The sequence below is a fragment of the Haemaphysalis longicornis genome, unplaced genomic scaffold, assembly GCF_048455015.1.
Source record: "Haemaphysalis longicornis isolate Haplotype H1 unplaced genomic scaffold, Haemaphysalis longicornis Haplotype H1 scaffold_12, whole genome shotgun sequence".
Taxonomy (NCBI): domain Eukaryota; kingdom Metazoa; phylum Arthropoda; class Arachnida; order Ixodida; family Ixodidae; genus Haemaphysalis; species Haemaphysalis longicornis.
Window position 1 is genome coordinate 6,196,630 of NW_027526225.1, and position 21,058 is coordinate 6,217,687.

The 21,058-nt window shown below is 46.3% G+C and overlaps 1 protein-coding gene and 1 long non-coding RNA gene across 8 annotated transcripts in view; one reads left to right on the top strand and one right to left on the bottom strand.

Moving 5' to 3' along the window:
• Positions 1 to 21,058, top strand: part of LOC144162335 (microtubule-associated serine/threonine-protein kinase 3-like) — a gene marked incomplete at its 3' end in the record, with an annotated part of 489,334 nt that overhangs the window by 270,924 nt on the left and 197,352 nt on the right.
• LOC144162334 (uncharacterized) lies at positions 15,486 to 20,954 on the bottom strand. The gene is made up of 3 exons (XR_013320655.1): positions 20,622 to 20,954; positions 18,085 to 18,165; positions 15,486 to 15,608 (listed from the first exon to the last, which is right to left on the bottom strand). It is a non-coding gene; the product is annotated as an uncharacterized LOC144162334 (long non-coding RNA).

The following is a 21,058-nucleotide window of genomic DNA, read 5'->3' on the forward strand; positions in this document are numbered from 1 at the left end:
GGCTAGTTTGTTTGAGAGCTAAATGTCGAACCGCAGGCAAGCGCCGTTCAGGATTGTTGTGAAAAGCGGCTGTCTGAATTAGTTGCCTACCTCCAGCGTCGCCGTTTGATTATACGCTCCAACTTCTGTAATTAAAACGGTGCGGAAATTTTGATGGTGAAGTGTAGGTATATGTTTTGTGGTGTGATTTTCTCCTGGCTGCTAGAAAAGAAAACGTGTTGGGCACGTACGCTCTCCATACGGTATAAAAGCTTGAAAAGCAGGCAAGCAAGCGCGCACACACGCACAAATACATACATATACACACATGGGTACACACACATACATACGTACATACATGCATACATAGGTATGTACATACATGCATACATAGGTACGTACATACATACATACATACATACATAGATACATACACACACATGCATGCATGCATGTATGCATACATACACACACACGCATGCATGCATACATGCGTGCGTACATACATACATACATACATACATACATACATACATACATACATACATACATACATACATACATACATACATACATACATACATACATACATACATACATACATACATACATACATGCATGCATGCATGCATGCATGCATGCATGCATGCATGCATGCATGCATGCATACATACATACATACATACATACATACATACATACATACATACATACATACATACATACATACATACATACATACATACATACATACATACATACATACATACATACATACATACATACATACATACATACATACATACATACATACATACATACATACATACATACATACATACATACATACATACATACATACATACATACATACATACATACATACATACATACATACATACATACATACATACATACATACATACATACATACATACATACATACATACATACATACATACATACATACATACATACATACATACATACATACATACATACATACATACATACATACATACATACATACATACATACATACATACATACATACATACATACATACATACATACATACATACATACATACATACATACATACATACATACATACATACATACATACATACATACATACATACATACATACATACATACATACATACATACATACATACATACATACATACATACATACATACATACATACATACATACATACATACATACATACATACATACATACATACATACATACATACATACATACATACATACATACATACATACATACATACATACATACATACATACATACATACATACATACATACATACATACATACATACATACATACATACATACATACATACATACATACATACTGTAACGGCGGAATTTGGTCCACCACCGCTACTATTTAAGGATGAGTCCGGTGAAGAAGCACTTGAAGATTTCAGAGGTTCAAAGGTTAACTTGTTTAATTATTTATACTTAGATTTATAACATAGAGGCAAAACGTTGCAACTGGTACATAAAAATAGGAGAAAACAGGCAATCAAGAGTACTTAACGAAACATAGTTGGCGGGCGAAGGGCGTCCGGCGTCTGGCCCCTACGACCGGCAGCAAGTGGCTCTCCCTGGTGCAGCTGCCGCGCGCCACCCTCAATAGCCAGCGGAGCCGCGTTATATTCGCTTCAAGCGGTCTTGTGGGGGACGTGTTGGGGGAAAAGGTGCATCCTGGAGCGTGCGGACCTAATGGAACAAGGCTTTCTGCAGCCAATCGGCGAGTCGCTTCTTAGCTCCAATCAGCTATGTTCCCGCCAAAATGAGAAGGAAAAATCAAACACAGACACAAGGCCGAACCCGAAAACGCGCGCTTGGAGAATTATGGGTGTAAAGAAAGTAGTTCAGACAAAACGCACTAAGTAAGGAGTGGAAAAGACAGAAAGGTCGTCTGAAGGACCTGGAGCCCGAGGGCGACCAGCGCACACGCCACGGGGGAAAGGAGACGCCACTGCGGCGCAGCTGGGACGATGGTCCCCCCTCGACAACCGCGTCTCTTGGTCGGCTGACGGGCAAACACACACGCCGGAGGAGTTTCTCAGAAAAAAAAAGGGGGCCAGGGCATCGCCGCGTCCGAACCGTTCTCACACAAAGCACTTGGAAGCAATAGCCCTGGCTGCGGGCACAGAACTCAAGACAACCAAAAAACATCAACAGACCTCCGCTTCGCGACAATACATACATACATACATACATACATACATACATACATACATACATACATACATACATACATACATACATACACACATACATACATACATACATACATACATACATACATACATACATACATACATACATACATACATACATACATACATACGTATGTGCGTATGTATGTATGTGAGTACGTACGTGCGTACGTACTAGAAACGAATCAGTGCATTTGCGGGGACTGAATCGGAACCGTTCTTTTGTAGCGCGTCGAACTCGCACCGGAATCGTACCGAAACAGAAGGGACAGGGAAAAACAAATGCGGAAAAACTGAAAGACTGGTGCACCCTCCGCTTAAAATCACAGAGCAGAAATGATTGCGCAACAACGTGATTTTTAGTAAACTCTAATGAAGTGCGCAGGCTAGGCAAAGGTGGGAGCAAAGCGCCACTGTTTAGGCTGGAAGTGGTGAATAAAATGGCGGTATGAAGCTTAGTGCTTTGGCGCTAGGCCAAAACTTCCTGATGGCAACGTTGACGCGGATTGTAGTTCGCGCTCATTAAAATTCACCGGACGAGTTGACACAGGCACACTCACCTATGCTCTTTCCCTCTCTCACGCCAAGAGACGGCGTGGTTTTTTCTGCTTTTCTGAGCTGCTTAAACTATGCGCAGCTTTGCAGACTCGTTTTCTCCAAATAATTGGTGTAAATCGCGAGACAAGATCGATTTCCAAAAGCAAAGTACCAAGCGAGAGACGAATGCCAATAAGACGACAGAAAAAGAATGGTTTCGTCGAGCCGTTGTCCCGCAACGTAAACCGTATCATTAAGAGCGCCGATCTCGCTTTGCTAGGTTCAGTCGTTCCAGGGATAACGGTCGTGTTTTCGAGTTGCCGGGTCGCCAAGGATCAGATGGGTGGTGGTTTGCCGCGTGTGTTTCGTAACGCTTTGGTGATTCCAGGGTAGCCAATTTTAAACTTGTGTTTATGTTAGACGAATGGGAAAATTCTTCGATCCACCCGAACCGGTGATGCAATGCTGTTGTTATTGGAAGGAGCGTGGCGTACACCGTGCGGTATTGGGGAAGAGGGTATGGAATACATAAAGTGTAGTAAATCATTTCGAATATCAATAACGTACGCAGTGAGCTTTCTTCTGTATCATTCCGCGTTCGCCCAATGTTCGTCTCACATTTTTGTTTGTACAACGAACGAAATTTCCCAAGTCCATGCGAATATTTATGAAAAAAATTGGGTTGATTCCTCTCTCATTGGAATCGGTAAAACGTGAAAGTTAAATGTGCAGCGAAATCTGCAGGTGAGCATGATTTGCGGGTCGGCGGCTGTCTATTGGGTGTGCTTGGCGAGCGACGTCCTGCTGGCGGGTCGCTTCGGCAAAGGTGTACTGGAGTCATTTCCGTCACGAATATGACGTCAGTGAAATCTTGGGGTACCCCGGTATAAAATACTTTCGTGTTAAACAATAAAACCCGAAAATAAATGACAATAAAATAAAAACCCGACTAAAAATAATAAAATAAAATAAAAAATGAATAAAATAAATAAAATAAAAACCGCAAAAAAATAAAAACCCGAAAAAAAAACAATAAAACCTGACTATAACGTACTCCTTAGTACTAAAGGTTGCTTCCCCGCAAGAAGATGGTGTGTGCAGGGGTGCACCCTTCACAGGCCGCTTGCTTCGTTGTACTGGCGTCACTTCCTTGACTCGTTTTCTGATTTTACTTTTGTTTTTGCTGCCTTATCTTAGTGTTTACGGTTTCACCTCTCATATATAACCACTGTTTTGGCGCTCTTTGCCCCAGTTGGCCTTGCTCCATTAACATCCAACCATCATCATCATCATCACTTGCTTGACGGATATGACGTAAGTGAAATCTTCGCGAATCCCGGAATAAAACACTTTCGTGTTCAAAAAAAGACGCGAGACGTTTTTTTGCCGTATTTCTGCGAGCCTTGCCTTCTAATTTGTTTTGTTACCAGCGTGTGACCGCATGCAGCTATGATATCCTCTGAAGCTGTACGCGCGTCTTCCTTGACCCTTTTTATTGTCGTATGCCGCTCTGGCAGTGTTCTTTGATAGGCAATAGGTGTAGCTTTGCAGTCACTATTCCAGAATGTTCCTGATTGATTGATTGATTGATTGATTGATTGATTGATTGATTGATTGATTGATTGATTGATTGATTGATTGATTTATTTATTTATTGATTGATTGATTGACAAAATACCCGCAGCGCCTCAGGCATTACAAGCAAAAATGACAAAAATTGATTAGGCACATCACTTGCGCAGCCATTGAAACAAGACCAAAAACAGAAACGCGCCTAAATCACACACACATACACGCAGATGTGGTTTTTGCAACGATGTTCTCGGTCCAATTCGATGTGTCTCTAAACGAGAGCAATCGGGAGAAATTCCGTAGAGCAAGCGCCGCGCCTTTCCATTCGCCGACGCTCGACTTTTCACCGCACTCTGTTGAGTGCTTGTTAGACGTTTATGTTTAAAAGGCGGTAGCCTTAAATGTCTCGTCAAATTCGAAAAGGAACCGTAGCGGCAGTCGGCGACAACAAAGTGGCCGCCACCGTAAGGAAAAAAAAAAACGTGGTTGATCCTTCTTGTATAGGAATCGGTGAAACACGAAAGTGAAGTGGGCATTCACAGGAGCATTTGAATGTTTACTGTGCATCGATATGAACTTACACACGGCTATTTATATTTCGTCAGTATGGCAGCGTTAGACTCATCAACATTAGACACTGGATTGCACGCGCCGAAGCATTGCGTAAATCCTATCGAAACCCCAGGCGCCTCCAAACCGTGCGAACGAAACCGAACGGGTTGCCAGAGAATCGTTTGGTGATGTCACTGTCCGCTACAGCGAAAGGAGCAGCAGTCTTGTGGGTGTGCTTGGCGAGCGGCTTTCCACATAGGTGGTGAGCGGATAAACACAGCGGCCTCCGTTGCTATCGAGGCGCCAACTGTGGGCGCTCATTCGCGTCATAACGCACTACTTCGCTTCACCTCTCCTAGACGGCAGTACCATCTGAGTGAAGGTGTTAGATTGAAGGAGATAGGGCGCGTTCGTGACTTCAGCCGAGCATGACTTTATGTCTCAGTTGGCCGAGCGTTGTACACCTCCCGTTGCGGCCAGACTAATCGTGGGCTCGAATGCTTGCGCCGCCGCTCGAGTGGAAGTTTTTCCCGGTGATGTCAGTTCCGTGACGGATAGGACGCCGGTAAAGTTAGTGTGTCCCGGCGTAAAGGACCTTCGTGGTAAAATAGAAGATATGACTAAAGATAAAACCCCGTTCCACCCAGTGTGAAATCTGATGCAACCGCGGAGCTTCGGTTCCCTTGTGCCGGCTTAGAGAAACCCGCTCCTGCTAAGGGCCCTAGGGCCTTAGCTACTGCGAAACCACTGCGCCCTCTGTCGGTGGGTCTGGAAGCTTGCTCGCACCCGTGCGTGACGGACGACCGACAGCGGACAGACAAAATGGCTCGGGTTTCTCTCAAGCGGGTTTCTCTCTTAGAGAAACCCGCTCAAAGCTAACGCGACACCGTGCCAGAATGAAAGAAGAACCAGCCCCGCGGACATTCTCAGCCAAACCCCGCTCCGTGCGGTCGCTTACAACCGCGGAAATTTTCGCGACCGCTAAAACGGGCACGACCGGCCCAACCGGCGGAGCCCCTGGGAGTCGGCCTCCGTCTCGCTCCAGTGCGGGCCAATGCGTGTGCGCAATGCGGCGAAGCCCGCTTTTGGAATCGGTCGCAGCACTCCACCTTTTTTCCTCTTCCTCTCCACAAACACCTCTTCTTCTCCCACACTCCACCCGTTCCACTCACTGTCGTATATTCTGCTTGTACCGCATTCATTATTACCTCGTACCGGATAACACCGCTTGCAAGACCACTGACCTCATTTGACATGTAATGGGAATCCGTGTAGTGCGGCGTTCGGAAAGTACAGAGCGAAAAACAAATAAATTCTTGCGGGGAATGGGGCATCAGAGTAGGCCGCTTTCGGGCCTCCCATAATTTATGTTTCAGGGGGAAAAGATCGGAACACGTCTCTCAGCGCTCACCAATTTTTCTCTCTTCCTGCATGAAGGGCGCTTCTCGTCGGAGCCGAAACCGGGAGGGATGAAAAATAAATGCGCCGTGTCTCAGCTTGTTGTGAAACACGGGGATTTCCGTCGCGCATGCGTCGTTGCCATGCGTGTCTGTCCGGGCGTGTGGCTGAGCTTTGTTAAAACCTGCTTCACTTTGTCGCGTCAGGAACTGAACCAGCTGGAGAATCGGCGTTGAATTGGGCGGACGCGGTGACGCACTTAGCCCCCGAAAATGAAACTAACGCCAGTAGTTGGTTTCTTTTGTACTTGTGATTACTGTTGTTTGGAGTGACTAAGTTGCTCCTCAGTTGGATGGGTTGCAAAGTTTTGAAATGCGGACATTTTTGTTGATTGATTGATTGATTGATTGATTGTGTGATTGATTGATTGATTGATTGATTGATTGATTGATTGATTGATTGATTGATTATGAGGTTTAACGCGCCGACGCTATACAGGCGATGATGAGGCGCGCCGTAGTGGAGGGCTCCGGATTAATTTTGACCACCTAAAGATCTTTGACGTGCGCCGAAATCTCGAACACACAGGCGTTTTTGCTTTTCGCCTCCGCCAGAAAATCGGCCTCCGCGGTCGGGAATCGAACCCTCGTCTTTGGGCTCAGCAGCGCAACGCCTTAGCCACTGAGCCACCGCGGCGGGTCGGACATTTTGTGTGCAACCCGTTGAAGTTGCGCTTGGGCTAAAAGGCGCGCCTTGGGGAGGGCCGCGGAATAATTTAAACCACCGAAGTCAAGTTGCTTCAGTACCGTGGGCCAAAATCTCGTTCGCTGGGGATTATGGTCTAAGGGGGCGCTAAATTTAAATTATAATAAGCACTGCTGGAATCTGTAATAATAACGATAATAATAGGGATAATTAAATTTTTTGCCTCGTTGGCGCTACCACAAATCATCTTAAAGCCAGATGAAAATGCTCTTGGCATACGCCTACACTCTCCTTGTGTCGCACCGTGCCACAATCATGGTTTTTGTCGAAAATGAAACGTTGGGATGTGTGCGGATATGTATAACTACGCGCATCGAACTATTTAACTGGGTAGCGCCTGCAGCTTCTCGGATGTTGAACCAACAAAGCGCCCTACACCTGCGATTTTCGCTTGAATTCTCTGGAAAGTGTTGGGGGGAGTAGAAATCGATTCCGCTCGTGTCAACAATAGAGGTACCCGCGTTGAAATCTTCGCTACAATCAAACAGCGTCAGCGTGCGCGTGGTAATTTCCGTTGTGCATCGAATCTCAGACAACGCGACCGACGCGCGTCAGATTCCACCTACGCGTGCTACTTTTGACATTTGTCGTGTAGTATTTGCCGGCTGTGCTAATAACGACTGAAAGGCGGCCACTGTGCGCCCGCCGCTGCTAACCTATAGACTACACGCCTCCGCACTGAACGAGTTTTCGGGTTCTGGTTAAGTCCGATTTCGGCTAGTTCATCTGATTCGGGGTGCTACGAGCCGCCTGGATTAAAGAAAAGCAATTGGCCAGCGCTCTTCTATCAGCCGCTTTGTTCCATTTCGTCGGCAGCAAATGACGCCGGAAGCTTAACCAACTTTATACGAGGCAATATAGCGATCCCTGTGCCTAACGCGATGGAAGAGGGGCCCAGACATTTTTACACTAAAAAATGCTATTAAATGGGTTAGAACGGTACTCAATGTTTCGGGAATATTTTGCCATGCTGCCCAAAACATTGGCAGAGACACTCGAGACTGCTTACGCGTATTAATGCGACAGCAGAGCAACGGCGCCAAGGCACCGCCACCGCGCTGCTCTACTGCGCAGTTCCCGCTCTTGAGGTCACGTGAGTTTTGGTGCCGTTATCGTGGACGCCTACCTCTATGATAGCCACTTTTCAGGCTCACTTTTCTCGTTTGGTGAGACACATGAGGCTTTCACCTTAAATATCGTCCTCTTCAAAAAAATTGCGCCAACTGCAGTTTGCTGAAAATTATGTCGCATCATTTTCCCCCAGGTAAATTCGGCACAGGAGCATAAATAATTTACAAAGTTTGTAGTTATGTTTACACTACTTTGATTACCTTTTTTTCTTTCGTTACGTCATGCTGGTATTTTAAATAAATTTGCCGCTATTGCGCTCAAACTTTTCGCTACAGCAATACCGCCGCTCTACCAGGTTCAAGCTTCCCCGCAATATGACAGTGCTTGCTGTGGAGCACGCTTCGCAGGCGAACATCGCTTCTTGGGGCTCGGCCCAACTTTACGGCGGAACCTCATCACGAAAGCGTCCTGGGCTCAGAATGCGCAGTCCTTGATGCTAACGAAGGTTTGTCAATCAATAAATCGATCAATCAATCAATCAATCAATCAATCAATCAATCAATCAATTGTCAAATAAATGAAATAATCATTCAATCAATCATACACACTATTGCAGTAAACGCATGACGTAACGTTGTTTAAGGGCCGCGACCAATCAATGCGCCCTGAGCGAGTCGTAGTGTAGACTCCTTGCGCTCGTATATAGGGCATGTCTATAATTTTATATTTGAACCAATAAGAACAGCCTATGTCTGTATGCGTCGAGATAAAAATTTGACGGGGAATATTTCGCCGCCATTTTCACTTCCGGGGGTACTGACAGTTAATTACCGCATTGCGGCGCGCGAAATGGGCTACGTCCCGGTGAGCAGCACTCTGCTTCCGCCATCGGACTTGGTTTGAATAGCGATGACTGCATAGCTGCTTCAGTGTGAGACCACTTGGCACTTCTGCTGCAAGATTGCCACCTGTCATTTTGTCGAAGTTATGGATATTAAGCGTTTTAGTTTTGAAACCGCAATACTTGTTTACCTTTCGCACCCATCGCAGTGAAACTTTGCAGGCGTGCTACACCAATCTGCGTGCCTGGCAGTCGGGCTTCGATCTTTAACCGTATTACCACGACAGTAGCTCGTTTGGGCAGCCGAACTGAATTTCTGCTAGAGCGAACGGGCTTTAACAAAGTCTCTGTTGCTCTAGGACATTGCTCTAACGAACATGAGGTTACAAGTTTTGTTCCCACTTTGTGCAAGCTTTTCCGTTCCCTGTCATCGCGGCCGTTTTTTACTAGAGGCGAAAAACAGACGCAACCGGTACGCGAAGCCACGCCTCACGTAAAAGCTTCACACTTGGCCTCAATTAATCGCAGCAATACACTGCGGTGCGCCAACGTCTGCTGCTTTCGTGTGAAACCTTTCCGATCGTTTCTGTTTTTGTTTTCTGGTTGGGAAGAAAACGGGGCGTCTGTCGTCATTTCCTCCCCGTGTTAGAAACCCTCTTCGGGTGCCTCGTGGAGCCTTCTTTTTCGCAACAGCAATTGGCTTCCTCGCCCTACTCTGCTAATTTCGTTCCCCCATCCTTACCTACTACGCATAACTGCAATTTCTTTGTTGACCCAGGGGGCGGGCCGTCCTCGCACAAGTGGTGTCGGCGGAGTATTGTAGGTATCGCTCGCCAATTAAGGCGACCTACGAAGCAGAGAACCCGAGGACGATAGGCGGTGTCGTTCGGTTAGTCCTATAGATATTGGATGAGTATATTTCCGCTTCGGGGTTCCATCGTTGTGTCGCCGAAACCGCGTGGTGTTGTATTTAGTTCCCCGCGAAGATATCCCCCATCCGCGCTGTCACTCGTGGCTAATGTTTACCTTGGATGAAAGGACGATGGTATCGGGCACAAAACAAACGGCCGCAGTATGCTCCGTGTTCTCGTTTCCACGGCTCCTGGTCGGGTTCTTTTTTTCTTCTTTTTGTCGAACATAGACCTCGGAAAGGAGGCCTTCTGTTGCCAAGACGACGCGACGAGGGATACGTCAGGCGGCAGGTCAACACGGCACAACAAGTGTCCGAGCTTCATCGTGCCGAGTCCTATCGTCTCTCGCAGGCCTTCGTGTAAACACTGTCCCGTCCGTGTCGGGTGATTGGCGAACGGCTTCGCTACAAGTATACCGCACTTCGAGGGCGACATGCGATCTTGATAGCGCGTGGGTGTGTCCGAATGTCGTGAAACGTGCCCCGAGTGCGGCCTCGTGTCGTAGCGTTTCGACTGCTGCATCAGAGGAAAATCCGCTGCGTATTTGCTTGCTTCGGTGTAAATGTCCAAAGAACGTATTCTTCTGCTACCCACGCAACGTAACACGCTCTTCTCTTGTCTCCGTCCCACCCCTCGTGCTCTTCCCCTCCCATCTCCCCTCCCCCCCTCAGCAAAGCTGTATACCTCTACCCTCAAACGGTTTCATATCCGTGGGCAAAAACGCCAAGGCCTCAGACACCGAGCGCACGCGTCAGGCTGACCAGGCATACAGCATGGAGCTCAGAATTCGTTTAAGGAAACCACAAAACAAGCAACGAAACCATAACAGGATAAGGCGGCTGTGAACAGTGGTGCCACCCCACCATGTGTTCCCGGTAAAAATTATGTTTGCAGATTATCTTTGAGGGCTAGGCACGACTAGTGTCACTAAATAGAGCAGTGCTTGCCCAAGACGCCGAGCGCATGCGTCAGGCTAAGCAGGACCCAGCATTTGCCCCATCTTTGGGCACACTTCTGCTGCTGAAATGCTGTTACACGGGTTATGATTGATTCGCATTCAGAACGACGTCAGTCGCGCACAGCCACAGAGCTTGGAAGACAAGCTAAGCCTACCAGAGTTGACCGACTAAAATGCATAAACAACAATATGGCGGCGCCCGTGAACCGTCGCACTGTAAACAAATGTGACGTAATTCGAACTGACCAATGAGCGTAGCGGCGACACGGAACAGTGGGAGAAAAGAGTGCCGGTGCTCTGGACCTTTATCTAGTGACACAAGCCCGCGGAGACGACGAGAAAAATTTCACACCCTCCTCCATCACCATTTGTAGTGGTTTACAACAGCTTCGCTGGAACCCGCCGCGGTGGCTCAGTGGCTAAGGCGTTGTGCTGCTGAGTACGAGGACGCGGGTTCGATTCCCGGCTGTGGCGGCCGCTTTTCTGGTGGAGGCGAAAACACCCGTGTGTTCGAGATTTCGCCGCACGTTAAAGATCTCCAAGTGGCCAAAATTAATCCGGAGCCCTCCACTACGCCGCGCCTCATCGCCTGTGAAGCGTCGTCGAGTTAAACCCCACAACCAAGCAATCAAGCTTTGCTGAACATCCACTTTCGCAGGGCGGGATGGCGACCAATTGTTTTTTTCCGCTCTCGCATTGCTCGCGTGCGTAATCTTTTTTTTATCACATTGGCTTTTTTAATTTACTATCGTAAAAAAACACTAAAACGCGCATTGAAGAATCGTGCTTGTGTCGGCTATGTACTGATACCGTGCTGCAAACACGCCTGAGGGTTTTTAGCGCTGCAATAAATGAACATGGATGACACGGACGATGCCAGTACTTTTAATAGCTTCGAATGGTTATGCCTATATATATTTGTTGTTGACTAATTGATTGAACCTTTGGACTGGTGGTTGAATCGAGTGACAGACGTCAAACTCTCGCTTCAGAGTTTCGAGGCCTATGCGCGCAGCGGGCTCGTTCACAAGATGGCTGCAAAAAGAAAAAAAAAAGCGTGAAAGTCGCCTTTGTTTGCAGTAGCAGTGGCAGCAGCGGTGTTCTGTGAATTCGACGCGGTGGCCTCGAAGAAGCGAGCTCCCATAAGCATTCGCTTGCCGGTAGAGGCACATCCGTCTGTTGCGTGATCTCGCCGCTGTATCCGTCCATATTCAGGCGCGATATCCCCCGTGGGAATCGGAGACCGAGAAAGCGTCGAGCCTTATCGGTACGCGACGTCCGCAGACTAGGAACCGATCCAGCGCGCGAACGCATGACGTTGCGCAACGCGATAGGGCAGTCTGCGGCCCGAATCCGTCGTGTGAATGGCTGCTCGGGGACCGAACGAACGGAATGAGATCCGGGAACGTGATAGCGCTTCCCCTGAAGCGCGAGAAGACGCCCGCGCGGCGAGACATACGCCCAGAGACTCACGAACGCACCAGATTCCTTCACGACTTGCACCAGTAACAGTTTAGTTTGAGTTTTATTCATCTTGTATTTACAGAAATATTCAATACAGTGTTTGAACGCATAGCCGATTGGCTGGTAGCGGGTCCAATGCAAAATACGCTATGTTTGCAGCGACAGCAACAAATACATGAAAAATAGAAGGTAAGTGAAGAAATAACGCATAACACAACTTAACATATCATGTGACAGACCATATCACCACATGACATAACACTATCATAATGATCATTACATTCAAACAAAAAAACAATGATCACGGTGTATACAAACTTTTCCAATAGTGTTTTAAAGCCACACAAAAGTTCCTTTTGTGTGGGAACAAAATGAACTTTCCTTCGCGAAAGTTCATTTTGTTCTTTACGTTATTAGGCATGCAATTCCACAAATGGGCCCAATTAAATTGAATTAATCTTTGTTCGTTGTATTACGGCAAATCGGCAAATTAAATTGGTTATTAGTGGCAGCTCTGGTGTTCCCTCTAGGGCTAACAGATGTACTGTTAGATATATATAGCAGATAACAGATATATATATGTTATGTTATGTATGAATTGTTTACGTAATTCTTCCAGCGTTGAAAGCGATCCCGTTTTGTAACTGGCAATGTCGCGGAAAAGTCCACCGGCCCTCCGCTAGCGGGAATTACCCGTTTGTCAGATAATACGGCCGCGCGCACTGTCGTTCTTTGGGTCGTTTGGGTCTCAGCGTTTCCTATACGCGCCACCGACACCTTGGATGAAAGAAAGTACGTATGTGTCTCAGGTGTATCCTCCCATTTGCGACGTGCTGACTTCCAGGCAGAGGCGGAGAAGAAAAAAGTGGAATATACACCTGTATAAAGGGAAGCCAGCAACGGGCAACCTGCGCCTCGCGGTTCGCGCGGCTATATTTTATCTCGCCTCAGCGCTGGCCCCCGGGTGGCGACGCAGTATATTCCCGTTAAGCGCGCAGGTGGCTTCGTGGTGGTTACGTCATTCTGCTCCGGCCGTAATCCCACGAGTTTTGTGTGTTTGTTTCCTTGCCTTTTATGCAGAAGACGAAAATGTGTAGACGTCCGCAGCGGAGCAGTCATTTTATCATTGGGGGGCAGCGCTAGCGCCGATTTTAGTTGGCGTCCTCGACAGGACGGTCTAACTGCGCGTACGCAGTTTGCCGCTCTCAACAGGATCGTCTGGCTGGGCGTGCGCAGCACAGGTCAGAACGTGCCTAGATGTAATCAATGTTGAAAGAATAACAGATGTCTACAGCGAGAACGCGAAAACGAGTCGCTTGCACGGACGCGAGTTAAAAGCGGACGCATTGTACGGGATTCACATCTTTGATCGGTTTTCCATGGCTGTGGTATTAATGCACGTTTGCTTGTTGCTCGTTACGCCCGGACATCCCGTGTTTCAGGCGTGTTCCTTGTCAAACGCCCAATATATTTTTAAATTACTGCTCGTTGACATGTGTAACCTGTAATTTCTCGAGTGGGTGCCCCTTTGAGGCGTTAAACCCCAAGATGTGACGTTAGGCCTAACGTCCTAAACCTCAAAATGGCCAGTTAGGCCTAACGTGTCGCTCTTCTTCGTCTCGTGCCGGGTTCTTTGGTTGTTGTCTGATTTGCCCAAACCGCTTTGACCGTGTAGACTAATCTTTCCTTATTTTCTTTAAAAGAAAGTAGAAATTGAGTAATCGGATAGACGCCGGCTTCACAACGCGAAAGAGCCGCGTTCGGTTCCGGCCGCGGGAAGCGTTTTTTTTTAATTCGCTCACGATCATTTATCATCATCGTCAGACCAAGTTTTGATTTCCTACAGGGCGTATTGGCGTACAACGACATCAGTGAGGACACTGAAGCTTTGCTTTAATAATGCTGCATCCCGCTCGCGGTGAAGCTAACCGACACTATCGGTGGATGTCAGCGCTGCATTTGCCAGCAAGGCAAGCTTGCCTATCAACAGTAACAATGCTGAAAGGCGGGCTACTTCGTGTACATCCATGGCGTTAACTTTGCGCGCACAAAACGAGGGCTGTCATAGAGGGTAGAAATGTGGTGTGTTGTTAATAGTCAGTTGTTAGTCTCGCAAGTCTTCGTGTTTTTGTTTTCGTTGTGCCCTCGTTTTGTGTGCATAAAGTCATGAATGTTATCAACAGTTATACGTGAATGAAAAGAACAGACTAACATGCTGAACTTGCTAGAAAAAAGCAGCGCCGTCGAGGTAAGTGGAAGTCAGGTTTTGGCGAGTTCTATATATATATATATAATCAAAGATGCAGTCCTCATTGCCAGTGCTATTCGGCTACTTGAAGGTGCTTTAGAGCGCCGAATGAGGTGATTGTCATTTTTGTATGATACAGGAATAAAGAAATCGGAGTCAAGAAACAATCCGCCGTAATCGGAAGCGGGAATCGAACCCACGACCTCCGCATAACGCGTGCGGTGCGCTCGCAACTGCGCTATCCCGGCGGCGGATTTCCTCTCGACTTCAGCGGGGGTTATATAATGCTGGCTCTCTCTCTCTCTCTATCTCTCTCTCCATCCATACACATATAATATATATATATATATATATATATATATATATATATATATATATATATATATATATATATATATATATATATATATATATATATATATATATATATATATATATAAGGTTAGTCCCTTATGAAAATTTCTATGTCCAGTCAAAAGACAGTCTGCGTCCCGAAGGAAACAGACTGCGTGCGTCCTGTGTGTTTCCTCTGTGTTGGAATTTCGCCACCGACTTTCTGCGTACTCCAAGTGTCCCGTGTGTTTCCGTCCTCCATGCGTCCAGTCTATCTCCCAAAGGCAACACAGACACCATACGGCCTTTGTGTGTCCCCTATATGTCTTGAAGGCAACAGACCGCATTCGTCCCTTGTGTGTCCCCTGTATTGAAATTTCGCCACCGACTTTCTGCGTCCTCCAAGAATCCTTTATGTTTCCGTCCTCTAAGTATCCCACAAGCTTCCACCTTTTGAGTGCCCTTTGCATGCTGTCAAATAACAGCGCCCAACAGCCAGCTGCATGTAGAAAATGTCAGCCAGCTCCACAGTCACTGTTTCATGCTGCAGCTGTTTCTGTAAGAGCAAGCTGACGAAAATCACATGAATCACACGACTCTTGCAAACCTGACTATTTTATTCAGGTTGGATCCATACGTGCTGCTGCCGCCTGCCACACCAGGTGTCGCCTCATCTTCACCCCTCACAGGACGGGATAGCCACTGCCACGCTTGAACCTGAAATGACAAACGCATTGATAGCATATGAAGGGGTTTAAACAAACACGTCTCAAACATTTGCTGGTTATGCTTATAAATATAAAGGAGTGTTCCCATACAAAACTGAACCAAGTATCCTGAAAGAGAAGGTACAACTTCTAGGTTGCAAAATTAGCCACAAAATTTAGACCACATAAATTAACTAATGAGCTTACGAACATCAAATATGACATACTGTTACATAGGCAACACAACCCAGAACTAAGTACTGTTTAGATTCATGGCCTCATGACGGGCATTTATACAGCCTCGCAAGAACATTTGAGATGAGATTATTGCAGCAGCACTGTGGGAACAAAGCAATATGGGGGGGGGGGGCAGGGAAGGCAACATAAAATTGCATGAACATGCTAAGACAGGCATTGATCAGTCGTCATCATAAGTAGTTGCTTGTGTCTATGCGTTCTTTGGAACCTATAAAGGCAGCAGTTTTATTGTGCATTTCGTTTACGAGACAGCACTTGCATTGTCTAGTTTGTTTGTCTGTGCTTGCTTACAAAAAGCAAAATGTACATCACCATGAACTGACCAACCTCTAGGTTGGCTCCTCACTTCTTATATTTCCTTGTGTCGATGGGTAGCAGACACAGGAACAGAAATAAAAAACAACCCTAGAAAAACGTGGTGGATAGCACACTTGCACCCATCATTGCACGCGTGCCACGTGGTCACTCATCCCAACAGATGTACAGTGCACGGAGTGACCCCCAAGCAGCGAAAGCTGGGCGTGGTCGCTCTGTACTTTGTGAAAATACAAGCTACTAGAAAGATTTGACAGATAGCACAAACAGTGCAGGTGCGCCAACTTTGCACCATGGCACGAATTTTTCAACGCACAACAGAAAACGCACCGGTATGTCAGTGACACCGTGGAGGAGAAATTCGAAGACAAACCAGGACATCAGTGACAGTGAAAGGGTTAAAGCGGTCGAATACAGCAAATTTAATTTCAGGGTTTATGCTTACCAGCAATGAGGACAGCTACCGCAGTAACTTGAGCCGACTACTCTGTAACGTGCACTCAAATGCTAAAAACACACAAGCATTTTTGCATATGTTTGCACACAGAGGATTCATACTGTTCGGAAATAATGCAGGTTTTTCCTACTATAAACATCATAATATTGCCCCCAACCACGCCATTTGATTTGTTTACAAAATGTTTTGTTACAAGCACCTGGCCACACCCTGCAATCTTATCCTTTTTTAAGGGAACCGTCTTTTTCCCCTTTTTCCTTTGTATGCTGCACCAGCAGTCCTGTTTGATATGGAAAGGGTGTTGCTTTGCGATCCCTATCCTAGCTTTTCCTGTTTTTTATTGAAAATGTTCTCGATCTAAATGAATGAGTGCAAAAGAAACCCTGCAGCATTCAATTCGCCAACGCTCATCCATGCACATCCCTTTGCTGACTACTTCGAGGTTTGTGTTTTTTTATGTTTACTGCGGAGCACAAGTTTGCTCCGATAATCTAAATTTTTACAAAAACCCTGCATTATCCGTGGCTACATAACAATATTCCAAACAAAGTCTGATACACAAACCAGAACCCCCCACAGCTCTTTCTTCAATTGCTGAGTACCCTTCTACAATTGATTGATTGTAGGGTTTAACGCGCCGACACAACGCAGGCGATGAGGTGCGCCGTAGTGGAGGGCTCCGGATTAATTTTGACCACCTGGGGATCTTTATCGTGCGCCGAAATCTCGTACACACGGGCGTTTTTGCTTTTCGCCTCCATCAGAAAAGCAGCCGCCGCGGCCGGGAATCGAACCCGCGACCTCGTGCTCAGCAGCGCAACGCCTTAGCCACTGAGCCACCGCGGAGGGTACCCTTCTACAATTCGGACCATCATTATATTTGCTAGAGTAAATAGCTGTTCGGGGGGGGGGGGGGGGGCTACGATGGCCAGTGAGACTCATTACACTACATGAAACACAGTGGCAAAAAGGCACGCAATACACCCTTTTCACTGCTAGGCACAAGTTGCATCTAGGGCATTGAAGTGAATTCACCTAAATTCTATTTCTGGGTGCATGGAATTGTTTCACTCATGTAATGTAATCCATAATATGACTTTTGAGTAGAAGTCTAAAGATCTAGTTCATCTGTAATAGGCGGTAGAAGAAAAATCCCCACACACTGTCTGTGGGTACCACGCAACTACCACAGTGAACAAGGGTGACAAAGTCGTTATTAATTAATTCATGGAGCAAGGACGCAGCCCTGATGCGACAAAAAAAATAAGAAAGGTACCAGGAAGTTTCTCACCCTCATCGGTTCCTCATTTTTTGCCCCATCTCTGCAATGTTCTTATGTCTTAATATCACTAAGGTACCACAAGAATGCCACAATGGTTTTCTATGTTTTCATGTTCTCTCAGCCTTCAAAATGGAGATTTTCATGCATTTCACAGCCGTAATGAACTCCACTTACAGGTCGTGCAGGATAGAAACAGGAGGCAGCCAATTCTTCTGGTAGCTCACAACGTACATCCTCCATGTCAAACACCTGGCCCTGTAAAAAATGGAAGTTCAAGTAGTAAACAAGCCATAAATATGCGGTATAATGCCGTGAAATACTCGCTCTGACAGGGCATGACAGAATTTCTTTTTGTAGGTGCAAAAAAGGCACCTTCAGTTCTTTCAAATTAAAAAATAAGTACAGTGCTCACTGATTGAAACGCAACACTGCGAGCGCGTGGCCGCCAATACATGCAGCGCCGTCCATGGACGCCGCTGTCGCTGACAGCGCACCGCTGTCGCTGCGGGGAACCACTGCCCCGCTTATTGGCAACCGGAAGCAGCAAGCTTATGGTCAAAACACTCTCATCCTCGTGGTATACCACAATGCAACACCTAGCTTCCACGGGCGTCCACTGGCGGCGCTGCATGTAGCGCAGGCCACGCGCTTGCAGTGTCGCGTTTCAATCCGTGAGCACTGTACATACATTACAATCCTTACAAGGCTTTCAGCCATACTTTAAAGGAACAGAAGCATCCTTACACTGAATTAATGTTAAACTAAGCCTATTAAATATCCCTAGGTGGTAGAAATCTGTGGCCCCAGATTTCCACTGTGCAAGCATATTCTCTGGTCCAGAGGGTGCGAAACGTTGTTACGGCTTTTAAAGGAGCCATGAAGAGAAAACACAAGTTTGGTTCATTCAAAGGATTTCGTTGCTAGAATCATGCTGACACCATTTTTAACACAAACTCCACTCAAATAAGCTACAAATTAGGAACAAAGGAAATGGCCATGCGACCCACTAGCTCATTTCCCGCAACAGAACCTATGTCATACCAGCCAGCTCTGCAGTTAGCGGAGGGCGGCAACAGCAAACACAAATTAGGCAGAGGCTATAAGCTTGCCGAACGAACTATTTGCGCTTAAATTTAGGGCACATTCTTTTTACAGTAGTAAGAATGGTGGGGCCAACAGTAAAGGTTAGGAAAGCACACGTAAGCATAGAAGTACCGATGCGTACTGCTGTTGGTACTGCGCGCACTATGCTTGGTTTAGCTGCACAGGACTGCGGGGCTTTGGGGTTGCCTCGGACAACAATGGCCAATTGACACAAGCAACAGTGTCTTACGTGACCATATTTGTGGAGCGAGCACTATGTTTCACGAAATGATTATTTTCTCGCTGAACAAAAACAAGCCACGTTTAAATACGGTAAAAACAAAACAAAAGCAGAAAGTGGCTTGCCACGGTATGGTGGCACCATCTAGGTTAACTAACGGTAAAGAAGGTTTCCCAATCGGCTGCAGAGCGGTCGGTTCCTGTGATGCAGACCCTGAAAATGCACGATTTAGTGGGAAAACCAAAATTTTAGCTTCAATTAATGAATTTCTCAGTGAATAAAGCATCGTTTGCATTTGGACAAGTGCTGGGGGCACCATACCACACGAAATCTTTCGAATAACACAAACTTGTATTTTGTCTTCATGGCGCCATTACAATTCTCTCCGAGGCACATGGTGAACGTCTCGGCGTGCCAATACCTCCAAGGGGTAGGCAAGTTGAAATGCTGACGAAACGAAAAAACAGGATGGCGAAGGAGCACGGTGGCAAGCCCACGCCCTGTTTAATCTTTTTCGCACCGTGATTGTATCCCCATCACATGCATATTTGTAAGAATCAACACGTTTAACCCATGCTCAACATGTTACGGTCAACACAATTTATGCAAGCCAGCTACAAATAATGTCACACCAAACAAGAATTTCTGTCTGCTCATGACGATGCTGGATGAGCTTAGGAAGGTGGAAAAATTTCTTGCATTAAAACAGTGAAAGCTGCCCTGTGACTGCACCAGCAATGCAGGCTGGAACAGCATGTTTTCAAGCTGCGACGTCTAAACAACTATCTGGTCAAATGTTCACTGCCTAAAGACCTTGTGCATGTGGTACTACTTATAAAGTTGCTAGCAATGCTTAAATGTCGAAATTTAACGTATATGCAACTCTTACGTATTATAACTACAAATGTAATGCAGCCTCCTTGCATTTCTTTACCCGTAAACGAAAACAACCCGTTAGAACAATGCTAAGCTGCCTACGTCCTGTAAAAAAATATACTGTGGGTCAACTGCCTCCTAAAAAAAAAATCGGGGAGTGGGCGTTTTGCTTTACAACCATTAACGCAGTTGTCTTTTTCTTTTTTTTTTCTTTTTTTTTTTTTCATGCAACAAGCTTTAGCGTCGAATCCACCCAAGCCAAGCGGCGGCCGCTGGGCCGTCAGCATAATATTTTCGTTGCCGGCAATGGCAAGGGGGTCGATCACTCACACAGCATACTGGCCGCCGCTCCTGGAAGCTCATTATGACTGCGCCGACGCAGCCGGTAATTTACAATAAAAGAAGCGCGGCGAGCCGAACACCAAGGAATATACTCAACACGTTTAACAAAACAGCACTGCGGCAACGCGTAATAAAATTTTAACACGCACCACGATAAACAATCACTTACGGCAGAACACGCAGCATTTTTCCCACGTCGCGTCGACAGACTGGAACTTGCAGTAGAGACTCTTGATTCACGTAGGCACGCACAACTTGTCAGGTATTTTGTCAAATGGCGACCTCGATTTGCGTTTGCTACAGCAGCGCAGTACGGCGACGACACAGACGCTTTGCCAGCACTCACGATGTTTCAGGTGGCACAAGAGCACTAACACGTAATATTACGGCAGGAGGAGCACGTAGTAATTCACGTAACACCAGCAAATCGAAAACAAACCACCAAAACCACGCACAACGAACAAACTACGTCCTTTCTTGCGCACCTATAACAATGACTGCATATATGCTAGCCTAGACTAGACTTATTACTACAGTTGGCTATCTAGCAGTCATAGAGTTTTAGCAGTTACTTTCTTCCTTCATCATCACCCCTGAAGCAAACTA